The following is a 20,141-nucleotide window of genomic DNA, read 5'->3' on the forward strand; positions in this document are numbered from 1 at the left end:
CGGGACACAATTTTTCCATCGGAACGCAAAACACTGTCGTAATAAAAACAGTCGTACCAATCCGATGTCAGTATCGTATCAGGACACCCTTACTATTTTGTGTGGTGTATTTTGGTAATGAAGTGAGTTAGGATTCTTTTTACAACTCTGTATCGCCTTCCTTTGACTGGAGGACAATACGACACAGTCGTACTAATCCGATATCGGATCGGGACACAATTTTTACATTGTAACGCAAAACACAGTCGTAATAAAAACAGTTGTACCAATCCGATATCTGTATCAGATTGGGACAACATTTTTACATCATGACGCAAAACACTGTCATAATAAAAACAGTCGTACTAAACCGATATCATACCAAACCGATATCAATATTGGATCGGGACACAATCTTAACATCATAGCGCAAAACATTGTCGTAATAAAAGCAGTCGTACCAATCCGATATCAATATCGGATCGGGACACAATTTTTACATCGTAACACAAAACACTCGTAATAAAAACAATCGTACCAATCCGATATCACTATCAGATCGGGACACAATCTTAACATCATAGCGCAAAACATTGTCGTAATAAAAGCAGTCGTACCAATCTGATATCAATACCGGATCGGGACACAATTTTTCCATCGGAACGCAAAACAATGTCGTAATAAAAACAGTCGTACCAATCCGATGTCAGTATCATATCACCCCTACTATTTTGTGTTGTTTATTTTGGTAATAAAGTGAGTTAGGATTCTTTTTACAACTCTGTATCGCCTTCCTTTGACTGGAGGACAATACGACACAGTCGTACTAATCCGATATCGGATCGGGACACAATTTTTACATTGTAACGCAAAACACAGTCGTAATAAAAACAGTTGTACCAATCCGATATCTGTATCAGATTGGGACAACATTTTTACATCATGACGCAAAACACTGTCATAATAAAAACAGTCGTACTAAACCAATATCATACCAAACCGATATCAATATTGGATTGGGACACAATCTTAACATCATAGCGCAAAACATTGTCGTAATAAAAGAAGTTGTACCAATCCGATATCGATATCGGATCGGGAAACAATTTTAACATCGTAACACAAAACACTGTCGTAATAAAAACAGTCGTACCAATCGGATATCAGTATCGTATCAGGACACCCCTAGTATTTGGTGTGTTGTTTATTTTGGTAATGAAGTGAGTTAGGATTCTAGTTCCAACTCTGTATCGCGCTCCTTTGACTGGAGGACAATACGATACAGTCGTACTAATCCGATATCACTATCAGATCGGGACACAATTTTAACATCATAGCGCAAAACATTGTCGTAATAAAAGCAGTCGTACCAATCCGATATCGATATCGAATGAGGACACAATCTTAACATCATAGCGCCAAACACTATCGTAATAAAAACAGTAGTACCAATCCGATGTATCGGATCGGGATACAATTTATACATTGTAACGCAAAACACTGTTGCAAAAGAAACAGTTGTACCAATCTGATATCAGTATCAGATTGGGACAACATTTTTACATCGTAATGCAAAACACTGTTGTAAAAAAAACAGTCGTACTAATCCAATATCACTGTCAGATCGTGACACACTCTTAACATCATAGCACAAAACATTGTCGTAATAAAAGCAGTCATACCAATCCGATATCGATATCGGATCGGGACACAGTTTTTACATTCTAACGCAAAACACTGTTGTAATAAAAACAGTCGTACCAATCCGATGTCAGTATCAGATCGGGACACAATTTTTACATCGTAATGCAAAACACTGTCGTAATAAAAACAGTGGTACCAATCCGATATCAGTATCGTATCAGGACAGTATTTAGTGTGTTGTTTATTTTGGTAATGAAGTGAGTTAGGATTCTTTTTCCAACTCTGTATCGCGCTCCTTTGACTGGAGGACAATACGATACAGTCGTACTAATCCGATATCACTATCAGATCGGGACACAATTTTAACATCATAGCGCAAAACATTGTCGTAATAAAAGCAGTCGTACCAATCCGATATCGATATCGGATCGGGACACAATTTTTACATTGTAACGCAAAACACTGTCGGAATAAAAACAGTCGTACCAAACCGATATCATACCAAACCAATATAAATATTGGATCGGGACATAATCTTAACATCATAGCGCAAAACATTGTCGTAATAAAAGCAGTCGTACCAATCCGATATCAGTATCGTATCAGGACAGTATTTTGTGTGTTGTTTATTTTGGTAATGAAGTGAGTTAGGATTGTTTTTCCAACTCTGTATCGCGCTCTTTTGACTGGAGGACAATACGATACATTCGTACTAATCCGATATCGGATCGGGACACAATTTTTACATTGTAACGCAAAACAATGTCGTAATAAAAACAGTTGTACCAATCCGATATCAGTATCAGATCGGGACAACATTTTTACATCATAACGCAAAACACTGTCAAAATAAAAACAGTCGTACCAAACCAATATCATACCAAACCGATATCAATATTGAATCGGGACACAATCTTAACATCATAGCGCAAAAAGTTGTCGTAATAAAAGCAGTCGTACCAATCCGATATCAATATCGGATCGGGACACAATTTTTACATCGTAACACAAAACACTGTCGTAATAAAAACAATCGTACCAATCCGATACCACTATCAGATCGGATACACAATCTTAACATCATAGCGCAAAACATTATCGTAATAAAAGCAGTCGTACCAATCTGATATCAATACCGGATCGGGACACAATTTTCCCATCGGAACGCAAAACACTGTCGTAATAAAACAGTCGTACCAATCCGATGTCAGTATCGTATCAGGACACCCCTACTATTTTGTGTTGTTTATTTTGGTAATAAAGTGAGTTAGGATTCTTTTTGCAACTCTGTATCGCCTTCCTTTACAATACGACACAGTCGTACTAATCCGATATCGGATCGGGACACAATTTTTACATTGTAACGCAAAACACAGTCGTAATAAAAACAGTTGTATCAATCCGATATCTGTATCAGATTGGGACAACATTTTTACATCATAACGCAAAACACTGTCATAATAAAAACAGTCGTACTAAACCGATATCATACCAAACCGATATCAATATTGGATCGGGACACAATCTTAACATCATAGCGCAAAACATTGTCGTAATAAAAGCAGTCGTACCAATCCGATATAAGTATCGTATCAGGCCTTCCTAGTATTTAGTGTGTTGTTTATTTTGGTAATGAAGTGAGTTAGGATTCTTTTTCCAACTCTGTATCGCGCTCCTTTGACCGGAGGACAATACGATATCCAAATTGAAAAAGCGTGCCAGTTATTATTACCAATTATTGCACCAAAAGACATTTCAAGTTGTCGGTCACGTCACCAAACAAACCTCCTCACACACATTCTTTGGCCAGCTTTGACTGGTCTCATGATATCCCTAAAAAGTCATCTTTTTGTATTTTTTACATAACGTCGTCAATTAACTAATCCTGCCTGAGAAGATCGACAAAAAGTGCTTTTGTTCGAGGGCAAACAAAACCACATTCATACGACATCCGCTACCAACGTCGCCTTGAGTCATGAGGCTCTCATGTGACTTCAGCGTCCTTCTTCTTTTTTTCTTTTGTTTATTTGCCTGGGTCTTCTTTTTTTCTCTTTTGTTTTTGCCTGGATGCACCGTGACGACCGACCGGGTGGTCCTTCTTCATGACAGACCCACGCTGGCCAGTTGGGAACTGGTAGATCAGCGTGACGTTTGGTCCCCTTTGTAACGTAGCAGGTTCTTACTCGGAAAAGGACGTAAGTGTGTTAAAGCAGGGGTCCCCAACCTTTTCTCCACCAGGGACCGCATTATTTTCACGGACCGGCTTTACACGTTTGGTAGAAAAAACAGCAAAAAAAATGGGGAGCCCTGGGCGTGTTTATTTGCGAAAAGATGGTCCCCGGCACGTTGATGGCATATACTATATACCAGTGTTTCTTAACCATAGGGCCGCGAGCGCCCCCTAGAATGTAATGTGTTTTTCAGCTGTGGTTCATATAGGCCGCAGCGGTACTTACAAACCCCGTTTCCATATGAGTTGGGACATTGTGTTAGATGTAAATATAAACGGATCCTTTTCAACCCATATTCAATTGAATGCACTACAAAGACAACATATTTGATGTTCAAACTCATAAACTTTATTTTTTTTTGGCAAATAATAATTAACGTAGAATTTCATGGCTGCAACACGTGCCAGAGTAGTTGGGAAAGGGCATGTTCACCACTGTGTTACATGGCCTTTCCTTTTAACAACACTCAGTAAAGGTTTGGGAAGTGAGGAGACACATTTTTGAAGCTTCTCAGGTGGAATTCTTTCCCATTCTTGCTTGATGTACAGCTTAAGTTGTTCAACAGTCCGGGGGTCTCCCTTGTGCTATTTTAGGCTTCATAATGCGCCACACATTTTCAATGGGAGACAGGTCTGGACTACAGGCAGGCCAGTCTAGTACCCGCACTCTTTTACTATGAAGCCACGTTGATGTAACACGTGGCTTGGCATTGTCTTGCTGAAATAAGCAGGGGCGTCCATGGTAACGTTGCTTGGATGGCAACATATGTTGCTCCAAAACCTGTACGTACCTTTCAGCATTAATGGTGCCTTCACAGATGTGTAAGTTACCCATGTCTTGGGCACTAATACACCCCCATACCATCACACATGTTGGCTTTTACACTTTGCGCCTATAACAATCCGGATGGTTCTTTTCCTCTTTGGTCCGGAGGACACGACGTCCACAGTTTCCAAAAACAATTTGAAATGTGGACTCGTCAGACCACAGAACACTTTTCCACTTTGTATCAGTCCATCTTAGATGAGCTCAGGCCCAGCGAAGCCGACAGCGTTTCTGGGTGTTGTTGATAAACGGTTTTCGCCTTGCATAGGAGAGTTTTAACTTGCACTTACAGATGTAGCGACCAACTGTAGTTACTGACAGTGGGTTTCTGAAGTGTTCCTGAGCCCATGTGGTGATATCCTTTACACACTGATGTCGCTTGTTGATGCAGTACAGCCTGAGGGATGGAAGGTGACGGGCTTAGCTGCTTACGTGCAGTGATTTCTCCAGATTCTCTGAACCCTTTGATGATATTACGGAGCGTAGATGGTGAAATCCCTAAATTCCTTGCAATAGCTGGTTGAGAAAGGTTTTTCTTAAACTGTTCAACAATTTTGCTCACGCATTTGTTGACAAAGTGGTGACCCTCGCCCCATCCTTGTTTGTGAATGACTGAGCATTTCATGGAATCTACTTTTATACCCAATCATGGCACCCACCTGTTCCCAATTTGCCTGTTCACCTGTGGGATGTTCCAAATAAGTGTTTGATGAGCATTCCTCAACTTTATCAGTATTTATTGCCACCTTTCCCAACTTCTTTGTCACGTGTTGCTGGCATCAAATTCTAAAGTTAATAAATATTTGCACAAAAAAAAAAAGTTTGTCAGTTTGAACATCAAATATGTTGTCTTTTTAGCATATTCAACTGAATATGGGTTGAAAAGGATTTGCAAATCATTGTATTCCGTTTATATTTACATCTAACACAATTTCCCAACTCATATGGAAACGGGGTTTGTAGTTGTAATACACTTTTCCACCACTTGTGGCAGTAATGATAATGTAAAACAAACAGAAGAAGTCTGGCGCTAATGTAATAGAGAAATGTTTTAAGCGCAAAAAATATGACTAAAGTAATGCAGCTGTATTTTCATTTGCACTTTAATTTTTTTAACAGTTTAGTTAAGAAACATATTTATTATTAATTTATTTTAGCACAACATAATAGGTATGTAAAAAAAAAAAATTTCTAATCAGTCTGACCTGAGTCTAAGGTTTATTTGTTAAATTAATAATATAATCTTTGTGATTAGCACATGCTTTCATATCACTTTACAAGGTATTAAACTGTAAGTAGGGCAGATATTTAATTGTATTGAATATGATTTAAAAAAACAAGAGTAAGATTAAAGCTGCAAGCAGCGATGGACGGGACCGACTTTGAGGGCTCATAAAATCCAAACCGGAGCAGTAATTAAAACTCTTTTGTCAACTTTTAATCAGAAGGGTTCAATCTCTCTCTTGTGCTAATTTGAAGCCGACACGACAAACACGCTCAGAGGAGATAATGTTTGAAAAAAGGTGACTGTTTTTACTCAACTTTTGTTTTGAAGGGGGAATTGCAAACTTCCTGTTGATTTTTTTGCTGGGGGTTGTGACGGAATGAAATCTAGGTCTAAGTGAGACCTACATAGAGGTTTTTGTTTCATGTCTCTACGACATTCCTAGTGGGAGTTACAAGCAGTTTTGTCTGTGTTTTTTTCCTAGGGGGCGCTAGAGCACAATTTTGAGTTTTGGGGTTTGGTTTTTTGATTAGATCGCAATTTTTGCCAATCCTGATGTGTGTGTCCAATTTGGTGAGTTTTGAAGCATGTTAAGGGGGTCAAATTACAGCTCAAAGAGGCGGCGGTGGTATAATAATAAAACGCTAGAAATTCAATAGGGTCCTCTGTACCGAAGGGACATTCGTCTGTAATTATTAATTCAGTGTTAATATTGGAGTGGTCTTGGGTCCCTCTGTAGTGGAAAAGTTGGGTCCTGAGGTCAAACAGATTAGGAACCCCCGCTATATACAATGACCCTGCAGATGGAAATTAGCCTTTGGCTACAATCTGGCACATTAACATTTTATATGTTCATTAAAGGCCTACTGAAAGCCACTACTACCGACCACGCAGTCTGATAGTTTATATATCAATGATGAAATCTTAACATTGCAACACATGCCAATACGGCCGGGTTAACTTATAAAGTGCAATTTTAAATTTCCCGCTAAACTTCCGTCTGAAAACGTCTATGTATGATGACGTATGCGCGTGACGTCAATGGTTGAAACGGAAGTATTCGGACACCATTGAATCCAATACAAAAAGCTCTGTTTTCATCGCAAAATTCCACAGTATTCTGGACATCTGTGTTGGTGAATCTTTTGCAATTTGTTTAATGAACAATGGAGACTGCAAAGAAGAAAGTTGTAGGTGGGATCGGTGTATTAGCGGCTGGCTGCAGCAACACAACCAGGAGGACCTTGACTTGGATAGTGGACGCGCTATCCGACGCTAGCCGCCGACCGCATCGATGATCGGGTGAAGTCCTTCGTCGCTCCGTCGATCGCTGGAACGCAGGTGAGCACGGGTGTTGATGAGCAGATGAGGGCTGGCTGGCGTAGGTGGATAGCTAATGTTTTTAGCATAGCTCTGTGAGGTCCCGTAGCTAAGTTAGCTTCATTGGCGTCGTTAGCAACCGCATTGTTAAGCTTCGCCAGGCTGGAAAGCATTAACCGTGTATTTACATGTCCATGGTTTAATAGTATTGTTGATTTTCTGTCTATCCTTCCAGTCAGGGGTTTATTTCTTTTGTTTCTATCTGCAGTTAAGCACGATGCTATCACGTTAGCTCCGTAGCTAAAGTGCTTCGCCGATGTATTGTCATGGAGATAAAAGTCACTGTGAATGTCCATTTCGCGTTCTCGACTCTCATTTTCAAGAGGATATAGTATCCGAGGTGGTTTAAAATACAAATCCGTGATCCACAATAGAAAAAGGAGAAAGTGTGGAATCTAATGAGCCAGCTTGTACCTAAGTTACGGTCAGAGCAAAAAAAGATACATCCTGCACTGCACTCCAGTCCTTCACTCTCACTTTCCTCATCCACGAATCTTTCATCCTCGCTCAAATTAATGGGGTAATCGTCGCTTTCTCGGTCCGAATCGCTCTCGCTGCTGGTGTAAACAATGGGGAAATGTGAGGAGCCTTTCAACCTGTGATGTCACGCTACTTCCGGTACAGGCAAGGCTTTTTTTTTATCAGCGATCAAAAGTTGCGAACTTTATCGTCTATGTTCTCTACTAAATCCTTTCAGCAAAAATATGGCAATATCGCGAAATGATCAAGTATGACACATAGAATGGATCTGCTATCCCCGTTTGAATAAAAAAAATGTCATTTCAGTAGGCCTTTAATGTACTATAACAAATGGCAACTTGCTATCAGGAGTTGTAATATACACCTATTAACAAGTTATTGGTGTATAACTAAATGTTTCTGTGCGGCCCGGTAGCAAATGCGTCACGGACCGGTACCGGTCCTCGGACCGGTGGTTGGGGACCACTGTGTTAAAGGACAAAAGGTAACACCCCCCTTCTAGAAAATATTTGTTAGTGCCTCACATGCTACAGTATGTTGTCCTTTTGGAGGATCATGCTCTTTCAACAAGACTCTTTTCTTCACTTACACTATATTGCCAAAAGTATGTCCTAATCAATGATAAATGATAAATGGGTTATACTTGTATAGTGCTTTTCTACCTTCAAGGTACTCAAAGCGCTTTGACACTATTTCAACATTCACCCATTCACACACACATTCACACACTGATGGCGGGAGCTGCCATGCAAGGCGCTAACCATCAGGAGCAAGGGTGAAGTGTCTTGCCCAAGGACACAACGGACGTGACTAGGATGGTAGAAGGTGGGGATTGAACCCCAGAAACCAGCAACCCTCCGATTGCTGGCACGGCCACTCTACCAACTTCGCCACGCCGTCCACGTTTGCAATTCCCCCTTCAAAACTTTTTTCAAACATTATCTCCTCTGAGCACGTTTGTCGTGTCGGCTTCAAATTAGCACAGGAGAGAGATTGAACCCTTCTGATTAAAAGTTGATGAAAGAGTTTTAATTACTGCTCCGGTTTGGATTTTATGAGCCCTCAATAAATGTAAATCAATAAATAAACCACTTAGGCATGGAGACGGTTTCTACAAACATTTGTGAAAAAAATGGGCCGCTCTCAGTGATTTCAGTCATAGGATGCCACCTGTGCAACAAATCCAGTCGTCACATTTCTGATGGACCAGTCCGGGTTTGGAGGTTGCCAGGAGAACGGCACATTTCGGACTGCATTGTGCCGAGTGTGAAATTTGGTGGAGGAGGAATTATGGTATGGGGTTGTTTTTCAGGAGGTGGTGCAGTTCTGTGAATGTGAACGCTACTCGGACCAGTGTTGAAATGACAACAAAAAGTATGCAGAAGTGACAATATGACATACTTGCCAACCCTCCCGTTTTTAGCGGGAGACTCCCGGTATTCAGCGCCTCTCCCGATAACCTCCCGGCAGAAAATTTCTCCCAACAAACTCCCGGTATTCAGCCGGAGCTGGAGGCCACGCCCCCTCCAGCTCAATGCGGACCTGTTCTCACGTCCGCTTTCCCACAATACAAACAGCGTGCCTGCCCAATGACGTCATAACTGTAGAATGATCGAGGGCGAGTTCTTGGTTTCTTATGTGGGTTTATTGTTAGGTAGTTTCATTAACGTCCTCCCAGCGCGGTAACAACACACCACAACAGCAGTCACGTTTAGTCTACCGTAAAGCAGTTCGTCTGCCGTAAACAGCAATGTTGTGACACTCTTAAACAGGACAATACTGCCATCTACTGGATAGCCTCCAGAACACTGAAATTCAAGTATTTCTTTTATTTATATGTATAATAAATTAAATATATATATATATATATATATATATATATATATATATATATATATATATATATATATATATATATATATATATATATATATAGCTAGAATTCACTGAAAGTCAAGTATTTCATATATATATATATATATATATATATATATATATATATATATATATATATATATATATATATATATATATATATATATATATATATATATATATATATATATATATATATATATATATGAAATACTTGAGTTGGTGAATTCTAGCTTAAATATATTCCCCTCTTAACCACACCCCCAACCACGCCCCTCCCCCACCTCACCCCCCACCCCCCACCTCCCGGCATCGGAGGTCTCAAGGTTGGCAAGTATGCAATATGAGATTAAAAAGTGTATTTTAGAAGCTTTTGTTGAAATGTAATATGGCAAGTTAAAGCAAGTTTCAAAAATAACCCGAGTATTAAACCCAGCAGAGGGTATTATGGTTTAGAACAGGGGTGTCGAACTCACGGCCCGTGGGTCGTATCAGGCCCACGAACAGGTTTAATCCGGCCCCACGGCCCGCAAAGGTTTAAGTTAGGGATGTCCGATATTGGCTTTTTTGCCGATATCCGATATTGTCCAACTCTTAATTACCGATACCGATATCAACCGATACCGATATATACAGTCGTGGAATTAACACATTATTATGCCTAATTTGGACAACCAGGTATGGTGAAGATAAGGTCCTTTTAAAAAAAAAAAAATCATAAAATAAGATAAATAAATTAAAAACATTTTCTTGAATAAAAAAGAAAGTAAAACAATATAAAAACAGTTACATAGAAACTAGTAATTAATGAAAATGAGTAAAATTAACTGTTAAAGGTTAGTATTATTAGTGGACCAGCAGCACGCACAATCATGTGTGCTTACGGACTGTATCCCTTGCAGACTGTATTGATATATATTGATATATAATGTAGGAACCAGAATATTAATAACAGAAAGAAACAACCCTTTTAGTGTGAATGAGTGTGAATGGGGGAGGGAGGTTTTTTGGGTTGGTGCACTAATTGTAAGTGTATCTTGTTTTTTGTATGTTAATTTAATAAAAAAATAAAATAAAAATAAAAAAACACGATACCGATAATAAAAAACCGATACAGATAATTTCCGATATTACATTTTTAAGCATTTATCTCTATTATAAATCACACTGTTTATATTAAACATGCGTCACTGATTCGAGTATTTGGCGAGCGCCGTTTTGTCCTACTAATTTTGGCGGTCCTTGAACTCACCGTAGTTTGTTTACATGTACAACTTTCTCCGACGTGTTTTATGCCACTTCTTTTTCCGTCTCGTTTTGTCCGCCAAACTTTCAACGTTGTGCGTGAATCCACAAAGGTGAGTTTTGTTGACGTTACTGACTTGTGTGGCGTGCCAATCAGACATGTTTGGTCACTGCATGACTGCGAGCTAATCGATGCTAACATGCTATTTAGGCTAGCTATATGTACATATTGCATCATTATGCCTCATTTGTAGCTATATTTGAGCTCATTTAGTTTCCTTTAAGTCATCTTAATTCAATGTATATCTCATGACACACTATCTGTATGTAATATGGCTTTTCATTTTTTGCGGCTCCATTTTTTGTATTTTTGGTCCAATATGGCTCTTTCAACATTTTGGGTTGCCGACCTCCGTCCTAGTCTCTTACGTGAATGAGATAAATAATATTATTTAATATTTTACGGTAATTTCACACATAAATCGCTCCAGAGTATAGACTATGAAAAAAACTGCGATTTATAATCCGAAAAATACGGTAATCTGTTTGGACGCGTATTTAACGTGATGACCTTCCCATCATTTCATTACTTTTGCTCTAATACCGTTAGGTCCTGCGCTAGCATGGCTAAAGGCTGATTTCATAACACATGTTTACACTAACACAACAACAACTACAACAACAACAAATAGGCTATATCTATAAACCCTTCTCTCTGTCCATGTATGGCTTTTCATTGGAATGTCGTTTTATTTGTCCCCAAACATTTTGCCGGGTGTCCACAAAGTTTTGGAGTCTTGTAAACAGATATTAGTGCAGCTTGTCTGACGAGTCATGTTGTTGGCCGACAGGAAGAAAAACAACACTGAAACTCACTTCCTTCCTTCCTTCCCTGAGACTAGGCAGTGATTTCAGTCCACATCAAACAGTGGAACCTTCAAAGTGGAACAAACGCGATGATAACCATAGATAATCCGAGGTGGGAAAATGATACTTCTTCCTTCTATTCCATTGTGTATACTTTGCACTCTACTGTTAAACAGCCATGAACTTCTTTTTACACTTTTGTAGCATTTTTACGGTAAAAACAAAGAAACTGTCATCTCAGTCGGCAAAATTTACCGTTAAGATTCATGGTATTTTTCACGCCGAACTATAGTCAATTGAAAATAGTACCACTGTTGCCAGTTTTTTCACGTAAAATTTACGCTCTTAGTTTTTACAGTGCATGACTGTAAATAGAAATCCGACAATTAAGCTACCAGTTTTTTTACCGCAAGATTGTTTTTACACCAATTTACATTTAATTAAAAATCGATACCACTGGTATTTTTACGCTACAATTCTGCCATTTTTTTTTTTACAGTAAATTTCGTACTTCGTATTTACAGCGCATTACTGTGTATGGAAAAATGGTATGACTTGTATTTTTACAGTAAAATTCACGGTCTTTGTATTTACAGTGCGTTACTCCATCCATCCATCAATCAATTTTCTACCGCTTGTCCCTTTTGGGGTCGTTATTGTACATGGAAAAATGGTGAGACTTGTATTTTTACAGTAAAATTTACGGTCTTTGTATTTACAGTACGTTACTGTACATGGAAAAATGGCATGACTGGTATTTTTACAGTAAAATTTACGGTCTTAGTATTTACAGTGCATTACTGTACATGGAAAAATGGTATGACTTGTATTTTTACAGTAAAATTCACGGTCTTTGTATTTACAGTGCGTAACTGTAAATGGAAAAATGGTATGACTTGTATTTTTACAGTAAAATTCACGGTCTTTGTATTTACAGTGCGTTACTGTACATGGAAAAAATTTATTTTTACAGTAAAATTCACAGTCTTTGTACTTACAGTGTGTTACTGTATATGGAAAAATGGTATGACTTATATTTTTACAGTAAAATTTACGGTCTTTGTATTTACAGTGCGTTACTGTACATGGAAAAATGGTATGACTTTTATGTTTACAGTAAAATGTATGCTCTTTGTATTTACAGCGCGTTACTGTACATGGAAAAATGGTATGACTTGTAGTTTTACAGTAAAATTCACAGTCTTTGTATTTACAGTGCGTTACTGTACATGGAAAAATGGTATGACTTACATTTTTACAGTAAAATGTATGGTCTATGTATTTAAAGTGTGTTATTGTACATGGAAAAATGGTATGACTGGTATTTTTACAGTAAAATTCACGGTCTTTGTATTTACAGTGCGTTACTGTACATGGAAAAATGGTATGACTTATATTTTTACAGTAAAATTCACGGTATTTGTATTTACAGTGCATTAGTGTACATGGAAAAATGGTATGACTTGTATTTTTACAGTAAAATTCACGGTCTTTGTATTTACAGTGCGTTACTGTACATGGAAAAATGGTATGACTATTATGTTTACAGTAAAATTTACGGTCTTTGTATTTACAGTGCGTTACTGTGTATGGAAAAATGGTGACTTATATTTTTACAGTAAAATGTACGGTCTTTGTATTTACAGTGCTTTACTGTATATGGAAAAATGGTGACTTATATTTTTACAGTAAAATTTACGGTCTTTGTATTTACAGTGCGTTACTGTATATGGAAAAATGGTATGACTATTATGTTTACAGTAAAATTTACGGTCTTTGTATTTACAGTGCGTTACTGTATATGGAAAAATGGTGACTTATATTTTTACAGTAAAATGTACGGTCTTTGTATTTACAGTGCTTTACTGTATATGGAAAAATGGTGACTTATATTTTTACAGTAAAATTTACGGTCTTTGTATTTACAGTGCGTTACTGTACATGGAAAAATGGTATGACTTATATTTTTAAAGTAACATTTGGGGATTGAGCTGCCAGATATTTCCCCGCACAATCTATATTATAGTTTTTACGCTGAATTACGATAAATAGAAAAACGGTACCACTGTTATTTTTACGGTAAAAGTCCGTTATTTACCGTAAAATGTAGGGTTGTTGTTTTTACAGTGCATTACTGGAAGTGGGAAAAGAATACCAGTGTTATTTTTATGGCACAATTCTGGCGACTGAGCTACCAGTTGTTTTTTTTTACAGCAAAATGTACGGACGTTATTTTTACAATGCATTACTGTGAGTGGAAAAAGGGTACGACTTTTATTTTTACAGTAAAATCCAAGCGTTTGAGCTCGCAGTTTGTTACTGCAAAATCTACGGTTGTTGATTTTTGTACAACAAATTACAGTACATCGAAAAATAGCACTACTGTTATTTTTATGCTAAAATTTTGGCTACTGAGCTGCCAATTTTTTGCCGCCAAATCTACGGTCATTGTTTTTACAGTGCATGACTGTAAATGGAAAATTGGTACAACTTTTATTTTTACGGTAAAATCCTGTCGATTGAACTGCTAGTTTTTTTTACCGCAAAATCCACAGTCGTTTTTACACCAAATTACAGTAAATTTTAAAAACTATACCACTGTTATTTGTATGCTAACATTTTGGCCACTGAGCTGCCCATTTCTTGCCGCCAAATCTACAGTCATTGTTTTTACAGTGCATTACTGTAAAAATAATATTAAAAAAATATATATTTTTACTGTCAAAATATTATTTTTATTTTTTTTATTTATCGCAAAATCTACCTTCATTGTTTTTACAGTGTATTACTGTAAATGGAAAAATGGTACGACCTTTATTTTTACGGTAAAATCCTGTCGATTGAACTGCTATTTTTTTTTTACCCCAAAATCCACAGTCGTTTTTACACCAAATTACAGTAAATTGTAAAAACTGTACCACTGTTATTTGTATGCTAACATTTTGGCCACTTAGCTGCCAATTTATTGCCACTGTAAAAATAATATTAAAAATTGTTTATATTTTTACTGTAAAATATTATCTTTACAGTAATGCACTGTAAAAACAATGACCGTAGATTTGGCGGCAATAAATTGGCAGCACAGTGGCCAAAATGTTAGCATACAAATAACAGTGGTACAGTTTTAACAATTTACTATATTTAAAAATATATATATTTTTACTGTAAAAAAATTATTTTTACAGTAATCCTGGCGATTGAGCTGCCATTTTTTTTTATTTACCGCAAAATCTACAGTCATTGTTTTTACAGTGCATTACTGCAAATGGAAAAACAGGACTACTGTTATTTTTACTTTAGTGTTCTTGTGACTGGGCTTTTTACTGTAAAATCTATAGTTTTTGTTTTTACGCTGCATTACTGTAAATTGAAAAACAGTACCGCTGTTATTTTTACAGTAAAATTCTGGCGATTGAGCTGCCTTTTTTTTTTCACAGCAAAATCTACAGTCATTGGTTTTACAGTGCATTACTGTAAAAATTAAAAAAATGTAAAATAATATTTTTACTGTAAAAATATTATTTTTACAGTAATCCTGGCGATTGAGCTGCCATTTTTTTTACCGCAAAATCTACAGTCATTGTTTTTACAGTGCATTACTGTAGAAATAATATATTTTTTAAATAATATTTTTACTGTAAAAATATTATTTTTACAGTAATCCTGGCGATTGAGCTGCCATTTTTTTTATTTACTGCAAAATCTACAGTCATTGTTTTTACAGTGCATTACTGTAAAAATAATATTTAAAAAAATATATATTTTTACTGTAAAAATATTATTTTTACAGTAATCCTGCCGATTGAGCTGCCTTTTTTTTTTTTTTTACCGCAAAATCTACCGTCATTGGTTTTACAGTGCATTACTGCAAATGGAAATACAGTACTACTGCTATTTTTACATTAGTGTTCTTGTGACTGGGCTTTTTACTGTAAAATCTGTAGTTTTTGTTTTCACGCTGCATTACTGTAAATTGAAAAACAGTACCGCTGTTATTTTTACAGTAAAATTCTGGCAATTGAGCTGCCATTTTTTTTATTTACAGCAAAATCTACCGTCATTGGTTTTACAGTGCATTACTGTAAAAATAAAAATAAATTTAAATAATATTTTTACTTTAAAAATATTATTTTTACAGTAATCCTGGTGATTGAGCTGCCATTTTTTTACCACAAAATCTACAGTCATTGTTTTTACAGTGCATTACTGTAAAAATATTATTTAAAAAAAATAATATTTTTACTGTAAAAATATTATTTTTACAGTAATCCTGGCGATTGAGCTGCCATTTTTTTTACCGCAAAATCTACAGTCATTGTTTTTACAGTGCATTACTGTAGAAATAATATATTTTTTAAAAAGCAGTGGCCTTTGAAGCAGCGGCGTCGACTACCAGCGGAGACGGTCAGCGAAAGAGACGTAAGCGATGCGCTCGGAAGCAGAAGCGGGGGTGTCGGGCGGGGCTAACAACAAAGCTAAATGCTTTGTTGTTAGCGGGGCTAACGAAAAAGCTAAATGCTAATCCACAAAGAAGCGCTAATAAGGAGTCTGTTAAGCTAGAACTAGCCAGCGCCAGGCTGGATAATCCCTGCACACATAGCAATTCTTCTAGAATAATATACAACTCACATAATGTTCTTTCTGCGTCAGAGGTGGACATGCATTTTACTGAGGTGGCAAACAATCTAAAAATTCCTGTCATATCAATTCCTAGATATGGTCGAAATTATTTAAAGTGCACTATGCATAATAAACGTAACATTATTAATATTGCTACTACGGATACTTTCAACAAAAACTCCTCAAAACAGCCCACTACCTATAATATGGGCTTTTTAAACATAAGGTCATTGTCTTCCAAAACGTTATTAGTTAATGAAGTCATTAGAGACAACAATCTTGATGTCGTTGGTCTAGCCGAGACCTGGCTCAAACCAGACGAATTTTTTGCGCTGGGTGAGGCGTCTCCTCCTGGCTATGCGGGAACGCATATTGCCCGCCCCATTAAAAGGGGTGGGGGTGTTGCACTAATATACAACAAAAACTTTAGCCTTACCTCGGACCTAAATAATAAATATAACTCGTTTGAGGTGCTCACTATGAGGTTTGTCACACCGCTGCCTCTCCACCTGGCTGTCATCTACCGCCCCCCAGGGCCCTATTCGGACTTTATCAATGAATTTTCAGAGTTCGTTGCTGATCTAGTGACGCACGCCGACAATATAATCATAATGGGAGACTTTAACATCCATATGAATACCCCATCGGACCCTCCATGCGTGGCGCTCCAGACTATAATTGATAGCTGTGGTCTTACACAAATAATAAATGAACCCACGCATCGCAACGGTAATACGATAGATCTAGTGCTTGTCAGGGGTGTCACCACCTCTAAAGGTACGATACTCCCGTACACTAAAGTAATGTCCGATCATTACCTTATAAAATTCGAAGTTCTGACTCATTGTCAACAAACTAATAATAATAATAATAACTACTATAGCAGCCGCAACATTAATACTGCCACAACGACGACTCTTACTGACCTACTGCCTTCAGTAATGGCATCATTCCCAAATTATGTGGGCTCTATTGATAACCTCACTAACAACTTTAACGACGCCCTGCGCGACACCATTGATATTGTAGCACCGCTAAAGCTAAAAAGGGCCCCTAAAAGGCGCACCCCATGGTTTACAGAAGAAACTAAAGCCCAGAAATTATCATGTAGAAAGCTGGAACGCAAATGGCGTGCGACTAAACTTGAGGTTTTCCATCAAGCATGGAGTGATAGTTTAATAACTTATAAACGCATGCTTACCTCAGCTAAAGCTAAATATTACTCAAATCTCATCCACCTCAACAAAAATGATCCTAAATTTTTGTTTAGTACAGTAGCATCGCTAACCCAACAAGGGACTCCTCCCAGTAGCTCCACCCACTCAGCAGATGACTTTATGAATTTCTTTAATAAGAAAATTGAACTCATCAGAAAAGAGATTAAAGACAATGCATCCCAGCCACAACTGGGTTCTATTAACACAAACATGACTGTATATACGACGGACATTGCCCTCCAAAATAGTTTCTCTCTCTTTGATGAAATAACATTGGAGGAATTGTTAAAATGTGTAAATGGGACAAAACAAACAACATGTTTACTTGACCCAATTCCTGGGAAACTTATCAAGGAGCTTTTTGTTTTATTAGGTCCATCAGTGTTAAATATTATAAACCTATCACTTTCCTCTGGTACTGTTCCTCTAGCATTCAAAAAAGCGGTTATTCATCCTCTACTCAAAAGACCTAACCTCGATCCTGACCTCATGGTGAACTACCGGCCGGTGTCCCACCTACCGTTTATCTCGAAAATTCTCGAAAAAATTGTCGCACAGCAGCTAAATGAACACTTAGTGACTAACAATCTCTGTGAACCTTTTCAATCCGGTTTCAGGGCAAATCACTCTACGGAGACAGCCCTCGCAAAAATGACTAATGATCTATTGCTAACGATGGATTCTGATGCGTCATCTATGTTGCTGCTTCTTGATCTTAGCGCCGCTTTCGATACTGTTGATCATAATATTTTATTAGAGCGTATCAAAACGCGTATTGGGATGTCAGACTTAGCCTTGTCTTGGTTTAACTCTTATCTTACTGACAGGATGCAGTGTGTCTCCCATAACAATGTGACCTCGGACTATGTTAAGGTAACGTGCGGAGTTCCCCAGGGTTCAGTTCTTGGCCCTGCACTCTTTAGTATTTACATGCTGCCGCTAGGTGACATTATACGCAAATACGGTGTTAGCTTTCACTGTTATGCTGATGACACTCAACTCTACATGCCCCTAAAGCTGACCAACACGCCAGATTATAGTCAGCTGGAGGCGTGTCTTAATGAAATTAAACAATGGATGTCCGCTAACTTTTTGCAACTCAACGCTAAGAAAACGGAAATGCTGATTATCGGTCCTGCTCAACACCAACATCTATTTAATAATACCACCTTAACATTTGACAACCAAACAATTAAACAAGGCGACTCAGTAAAGAATCTGGGTATTATCTTCGACCCAACTCTCTCGTTTGAGTCACACATTAAGAGTGTTACTAAAACGGCCTTCTTTCATCTCCGTAATATCGCTAAAATTCGTTCCATTTTGTCCACAAGCGATGCTGAGATCATTATCCATGCGTTCGTTACGTCTCGTCTCGATTACTGTAACGTATTATTTTCGGGTCTCCCTATGTCTAGCATTAAAAGATTACAGATGGTACAAAATGCGGCTGCTAGACTTTTGACAAAAACAAGAAAGTTTGATCATATTACGCCTATACTGGCTCACCTGCACTGGCTTCCTGTGCACCTAAGATGCGACTTTAAGGTTTTACTACTTACGTATAAAATACTACACGGTCAAGCTCCTGCCTATCTTGACGATTGTATTGTACCATATGTCCCGACAAGAAATCTGCGTTCAAAGAACTCCGGCTTATTAGTGATTCCCAGAGCCCAAAAAAAGTCTGCGGGCTATAGAGCGTTTTCTATTCGGGCTCCAATACTATGGAATGCCCTCCCGGTAAAAGTTAGAGATGCTACCTCAGTAGAAGCATTTAAGTCTCATCTTAAAACTCATTTGTATACTCTAGCCTTTAAATAGACTCCCTTTTTAGACCAGTTGATCTGCCGTTTCTTTTCTTTTCTTTTCTACTCTGCTCCGGGGTGGACCGCTAGCCTGTCCATCAGATGGGGACATCTCTACGCTGCTGACCCGTCTCCACTCGGGATGGTTCCTGCTGGCCCCACCATGGACTGGACTTTCGCTGATGTGTTGGACTTTCACAATATTATGTCAGACCCACTCGACACCGAGGATGTCGTTGTGGCTTGTACAGCCCTTTGAGACACTTGTGATTTAGGGCTATATAAATAAACATTGATTGATTGATTGATTGATTTAAATAATATTTTTACTGTAAAAATATTATTTTTACAGTAATCCTGGCGATTGAGCTGCCATTTTTTTATTTACTGCAAAATCTACAGTCATTGTTTTTACAGTGCATTACTGTAAAAATAATATTTAAAAATATATATATTTTTACTGTAAAAATATTATTTTTACAGTAATCCTGGCGATTGAGCTGCCTTTTTTTTTTTTTACCGCAAAATCTACCGTCATTGGTTTTACAGTGCATTACTGCAAATGGAAAAACAGTACTACTGCTATTTTTACATTAGTGTTCTTGTGACTGGGCTTTTTACTGTAAAATCTGTAGTTTTTGTTTTCACGCTGCATTACTGTAAATTGAAAAACAGTACCGCTGTTATTTTTACAGTAAAATTCTGGCAATTGAGCTGCCATTTTTTTTTTATTTACAGCAAAATC

The sequence above is a fragment of the Entelurus aequoreus genome, linkage group LG17 (genome assembly GCF_033978785.1).
Source record: "Entelurus aequoreus isolate RoL-2023_Sb linkage group LG17, RoL_Eaeq_v1.1, whole genome shotgun sequence".
Lineage (NCBI taxonomy): Eukaryota > Metazoa > Chordata > Actinopteri > Syngnathiformes > Syngnathidae > Entelurus > Entelurus aequoreus.